This window comes from Triticum aestivum, chromosome 3B (assembly GCF_018294505.1).
Source record: "Triticum aestivum cultivar Chinese Spring chromosome 3B, IWGSC CS RefSeq v2.1, whole genome shotgun sequence".
Classification (NCBI taxonomy): Eukaryota; Viridiplantae; Streptophyta; class Magnoliopsida; order Poales; family Poaceae; genus Triticum; species Triticum aestivum.
The window spans coordinates 800,013,595-800,019,754 of NC_057801.1; the positions used below are offsets into that span (position 1 = coordinate 800,013,595).

Genomic DNA, 6,160 nt, shown 5'->3' on the forward strand with positions numbered 1-6,160 from the left:
TCCGATTTTGACAGCCTATGGCCTGTTTGCAAATTTTTAGAATCCTCATATTCTAAAAGGAAAAAAAGTTATGCTCAAATTTCAGTTTTTTGTGATTTTTTGTTAAATCTGGTCAAACTACCTATTCAAGAAGTATTAGTGTTACTAAATAATTATTCAAGAATATTAGTGTTACTAAATAATTATTTCAGTTTTTTTGAATTTTGGTCAAATCTGGTCAAACTATGGTCAAACAATGGTCAAACTACTTATTCAAGAAATATTAGTGTTACTAAATAATTATTTTAGTTTTTCTAAATTTTGGTCAAATCTGGTCAAACTATGGTCAAACTATGGTCAAACTGTGGTCAAACTACTTATTCAAGAAATATTAGTGTTACTAAATAATTATTGTTTTTTAGAACAATAGTTTCAAACTTAAACAGTTCAATGTGTGACTTCATGTTCAAGCTAAATTCCTAAGGGTTAATAGGACTAGTCGTCAACCCGTGCATTCGCACGGGCAAGCAGATATATTGCATGGATAGAATTTCCACATAAGGCATGCCACGATTATTCCTATATGTATTTGTGTTATTATCCATAGCAATGGATTTAGATCCATTGTAAATGTATGCCGTCCTATTTATAAAATTGTTGTCTTAACTTAATCAACATTGGGGATGTTCCGTGGGCATGCATAGCATCGTTCATTAATTTTCTTAGGAATCACACTCTCTAAATTTTCTTTTACTTGTGAAACTGGATATGAATTGCTGGGTTTAGCTAAAGAAAGAATAGTTTCCACTATGCCTGAATAACTTTAGGACTTGGTATAAAGTAATCTTCGTTGTCAGTTATAGTTTCACAACCTTGATGGATGCATAAGTTACCATGTTTTTCTCAAATCAGTTGTGAGCCATTACTCGACTGTTTATTTTTACATGTACATGCAAGAGAATTACCGTGCTCACAATTATAAAAGGCCGCTGTGTCTGCACCACATTATATTTACTCGGATAAGATTGTTTGTACTTGTTATAATTATAGTTGTAATAACAAAATGAACCTCTATAATATATACTTGTAAACAATGTTTCTTCCAACCTTGTAGGATGGACATTCTTCATCTAATATGAATATCGCGTTGAGCACATCACATGCCATCAGTTTAAAGAAACAAAAAATAATTCAACCTATAAACGAACATGATTGTTGATGATTATTATTTGGTTATTACTTGCCAAATTGGTGACTTTATTGGAAAGAAAGATTAGCTCTTGAACGTCGTGTTGTTTGTAAGAAATAGCTAGTGTACAGTCCAACAATGTGATTGAACCAACGAAACAAATAATCGCTATAGAAAACTGGGCAAGAAAGCAACCAAACAGAGCCAGAGAGGCTTGACCACCCCATGCGGAGCGTAAGAAAATAAGGAAAAACATGAAAGTATTTAAACTAAGAGAAGATTTTGTGATTGAAATGTTGCTGTAGCAAAAACTATTGATTCTATTGGTAATTTTTAGTGCAAGAACAATTATATTGATAAACTTTTGTTGCAGGATTTATTATTTAATATTCGTTTCAATTTTTGCTACAGTTAGATTACATAATTTACTTGTAGTAATTATATTGACAATTATGTTGGCAAAATAATAAGAAATATTTATTTTCACATGTGCAATCCATGTACTTTCATTTATATTAGTGGTCGAAATTTTAAAATAATGACTAATCATGTATAGCTCAGCTTGACGCCATAAATACTATGTAGTTTTCAACGATTGGAGATCTCTTTGGAGAGAAGTACTACACTATCAAAAAATAACTGAATATATGTGTTTTACATGTATCAAAAACATGATGACACATCAACCCTTTTGGACCAATACTAAATACTTAGGATGATACAACAATGGTATTTAATTCAAACCATGTGACATCTCGATGGTGGAGAATTCGAACTAAAGTTAGCTTTGCTGAGCTCAAAGTTTTCGATTTGGCATGTCAATCATATAGAATTTCATGCCTAGAGGTGAATTTTCAATCACACCTACTTATTATGGGCCTGTGTTCAATAAACTATGTGTTCATATCATTCATATAATCATAAATGATAATATGAAAGAATCTTCCCTCTAGTGCCCAACATATCCAAATAGACATCATGGATTACCTTTTCTCTTGCATACCCGGGAGAACATATATTTGCACCCTCAAACTGCATAGCATGGTGTCAGTTTAGATCTGAGTGCAGAGCAAAAAATATGTCAACGTACATTAGAAACATACATGGATATGTAATGCGGAAGCTGATGTGGCTACCCTTCTGAGAGGTTTATGACTTATTCAACTTGTTGGTGAATGCTTGAAAATAATAAGCTCAATAGAACAATACAATCAAATTCGTTATCAACTAATGGAAAAATAACTTTCTTTCTGCAGTTTACGACTTTACATGCTAATCAATCTTAGCTCCGTCTAAGTTTCTACTATAAACTGATTTGATACCAAGTATGACTTTATTAAAAAATTATAGCACTGGATCAACTCCTAATGATGCTTATTCTTGTTAACTTGGTCTACGGAAAGCCAAATATGAATGTTTTCTCATTTAAATTGAAAATATCAGATCACAATGGATTGAAAACATATGTGTCGAGGCCAAATTAATAATGAGACTGTAGAACTTTTGGTAAGATTACACGGTAAAAAAACTACAGTTTTCACCTTATTTGATTGATCAAGAAGATGGATCCTCCTATCTCGTCTTCACAAAGACCAGCAAACAAATGCTTCTAATCCAAGGGAACTTTTAGGAACTACATGGACATGGAGATATATACCATAAAATTCATAGAACAAAATGGTTATTTATATGATAAAGATAATGTGCGAACGTGCTACTGCTCTTCTTAACACGCATCGCCTTATCCACCATGCAAACCATGTATGTGCCATGTAGATGTTAGGCATGTCCGTGGTACAGTGCATCATATCAGTGCTGCGCTGTAGGTGCGTCCTGTTTAGATTCACAGTTTTATACGTTCCTGGCCAATGAACTAATCTCTGTGAAGCTTTCTTGATCCTTTGATTGTGCAGCCACATCCACTGCGATGAAGACAAACCAATCATCGAATCAGAGAAAACCCAGTCGGATATATCAAGCTAGTACAAAGCGATTGCCTTAACTATGTGTACAGATCGATGAGTTGTGTGTGTAGTTGCTAGCCTTAACTGGGAGCGGAGACCTAGTCGCCTCCGTTGTTGGAGAGAGGCCCGCTGGAACACACGAGCGACGTCAACCTTAGTTGTGCTCCGACTTCGATCCGATCTGCTTGACGTATCACATACGTGAGAAGATTTGGAATTGAATCCACATATAGTATTATCCTCCATCAATTATAAACAGTAAGCCTCTCAATCTTACACAAAAGTAGCTTCCAACCAAGGATCACCTCCATAGCTAGAACAACGAAGACTCTTCCCTGTGCTATACAATAAAAACTAAGGCAGTGCCTTACGGACAATTTCAGATTAGGACATTGATGGAGACATGGTGCAGTAAAAAAAATCCAAGTTGAGCAGGTCTCTGTGTACCTGTCATTGATAAAAATAAATCCCTCGATGTACGATTATGAATGGTTGTTTACCTCAACAGCAACAGAGAAATCATCTTTGTTACAGATCAGTAGAAGGTAAAAAAAAATGGAGCCATTTATGGGAGTGCCCAAGCCTAAAAATATCAAACAAATTACCACATGAAAATTAGAATAGGGAGAAGTGGAAGTGCGGCTGTAACCCAACGTATTCGTGATACTGCATGTTTGTAGGCAAAACTTAATACCTGTTTGTAAGTAACTGTTGAGTTGCCCCGTCGTGCCTACATTCTCAATTCCTCATACCTATACATAGAAAATAGCTCAAATAACATTTATCTTGTGTGAAAGACAGAAAGCCATAACAAATGAGATGTCTCATATATGTTATAATAGTTGTCCTGATAAATATGTGTTTTTGCATATTGTGCAAATAAGGATAGCTGGCCTAGCAGTTTTACTGACAGGCTTCTGTTAAACATGGAAAGCATAGCAGTGTCCTTGTTGTGAGCTTAATTACACCAACATCAGTTTTATTTAACACATGCGTAACCTTAAATCAGTGAGGCCACCGACTAACAGGGGATCCAAGCCTCCAGCGCATGAACACCTGTGCAGAGCAAAGTGGTTGTGACAAAACAAATCAATTGACAACAACAATCACATATATAGATCAATCTCTGATTCTTAGGCTATGGTACAGAACTACACATCAAGAAAAGCTTCGCATATGCGCTCTGGCCGGATAAATAGAATAGACACTAAAATTGATACCTTGTATGGAGAGGCGATACACCTTTTTTACCTCGAAGCAAAGGCTGGACAGTGAGATATAAAAGAGTAATTATTCCACAGCCGAGGGTCATGCATTGTACTTCATTATCCAACTTTGTAAAACGTACGCAGAAGGACAATTACATGATCAGTCTCCAATGTTCATTGTCTGCATCTCAATCTTGTTTTGCCCCTAATAAAATTTAACACACAAAGGCCGATGGCACATGGAGGCAAAGGCCATGGCATATCTGCCTTGCCCTGTTGCAATATGAATCAATCAGATGGCACGATTCGCCGCTAGATCGATGAAAAGAATCAGAGATATCTCCTGAGAAACAAATAAATTATAAGAACCAATAATAAATCTGCATGCTAATATAGGCCAGCACCGTTTGCATCTTACCCATACAAATCCTTTTGATCACCATGTTTTTTTAGGCTCTGCGGACACATCTAAGCTCTTACTCAATCTTCTTTGTACGATGGATAGATTGACAATGGAGAGACATTATGGGATCCTGTCGCCGGCGTCGTAGGAAAACGATCTACGATCAAAGAAGAACCTGAGGCAATCGATGGACATATCTCCCTTGCAGCCCTGCATGATGTGGCTATCCCATTGCTTCGGCTCCTCCAAGAGCCCTAGGCAGCGCAGCAGCCTCGCTGCAAACAATTCAGACCTCGATCTGGCTGTTCCACCCTTAATTCATGCCTGTGACATCTCCTTCCTCCAGTTACCGATGCTTCTATTGTGCAGCCTAACACGGCGGAGAAGGAGGAACTATTGATGATGCCCAGAGCAAGGCATGATGGCGGCATGCGGAAGCCAAGCCGGCAGCCTCGCTAGGCCTTTTGTTTAGAAGACCATGGAGATTCTGTTTTCAGGGAAGATGATCTGTTGAGAAAAGATGACGTGAGACATCAGCCTAGCTGAGCGTTTTTATTTCTATAAGATGGTAGGTGGTCTATTGAGATAAAAGACACACGTGAAAAATCTCATAAAAAAAGATGCGTGCATGCAAATAACTTGACGGCAACCCTAGAAAAATTTGATGGCATAAGACGCGTGCGTGCAAGTAACTTGCCCGCTCTACCATTAAAAAAAACTTGATGGCTGGCTCCAAAAAAAAACTAACTAATCTACACCGTTATAATTCGGTCCCACCAGATTAACGGCTCTTAATTACTGATTAACGTGGGAATTTCTTGGGAGTCTGTAATTAGTGTAGGTATAGATAGATAGATAGATAGATAGATAGATAGATATAGATAGATAGATAGATAGATAGATAGATAGATAGATAGATAGATATAGATAGATAGATAGATAGATAGATAGATTGACACCTTACTATTGTGGGGAAAACAACAAGTGCAGACTTGGAAACGAGGGAGAATAGAACCCGGAAGTTAAGCGTGCTCAGGCTAGAGTAGTGAGAGGATGGGTGACCGTTCGGGAAGTTAGATGATTTGGAATGATGAGGGGTGATTAGAGATTAGAGGTTAAATTGAGTAGTGGTGAGGAATGATTAGAGATTAGATGTTAAAATAATTCAAAATTTAAAATTCAAAAAAAAATTCAAAAAAAATCATAAAATTTCCTTTAGTACCGATTGGTGTTACCAACCGGAACTAAAAGTGGACCTCCAGGCAGCGGCCACATGGACGGCCTTTAGTCCGGGTTTGTGTAAGAACTGGGACTAAAGGGGAGGCTTAGTAATGACCCTTTAGTCCCGGTTCCAGAACCGGGACTAAAGGCCCTTATGAACCGGGACAATAGGCCCTTTTTCTACTAGTGGATGTAT

At 37.2% G+C, this 6,160-nt stretch overlaps 1 long non-coding RNA gene across 9 annotated transcripts; it reads right to left on the reverse strand.

Annotated features, from left to right (window-relative positions):
• Nucleotides 1–307: 307 nt before the first annotated feature.
• Nucleotides 308–5,244, reverse strand: LOC123066687 (uncharacterized). 9 transcript variants are annotated; one of them, XR_006431403.1, is made up of 9 exons: nt 4,759–5,244; nt 4,497–4,683; nt 4,353–4,396; nt 4,132–4,188; nt 3,827–3,884; nt 3,633–3,715; nt 3,410–3,579; nt 3,218–3,313; nt 308–3,090 (listed from the first exon to the last, which is right to left on the reverse strand). It is a non-coding gene; the product is annotated as an uncharacterized lncRNA (long non-coding RNA). The 9 variants fall into 9 exon arrangements; XR_006431406.1 differs by having other exon boundaries at nt 308–2,200; nt 2,710–2,801; nt 2,880–3,090; nt 3,827–4,188; nt 4,353–4,683; XR_006431401.1 differs by having other exon boundaries at nt 3,827–4,188.
• Nucleotides 5,245–6,160: the final 916 nt, after the last annotated feature.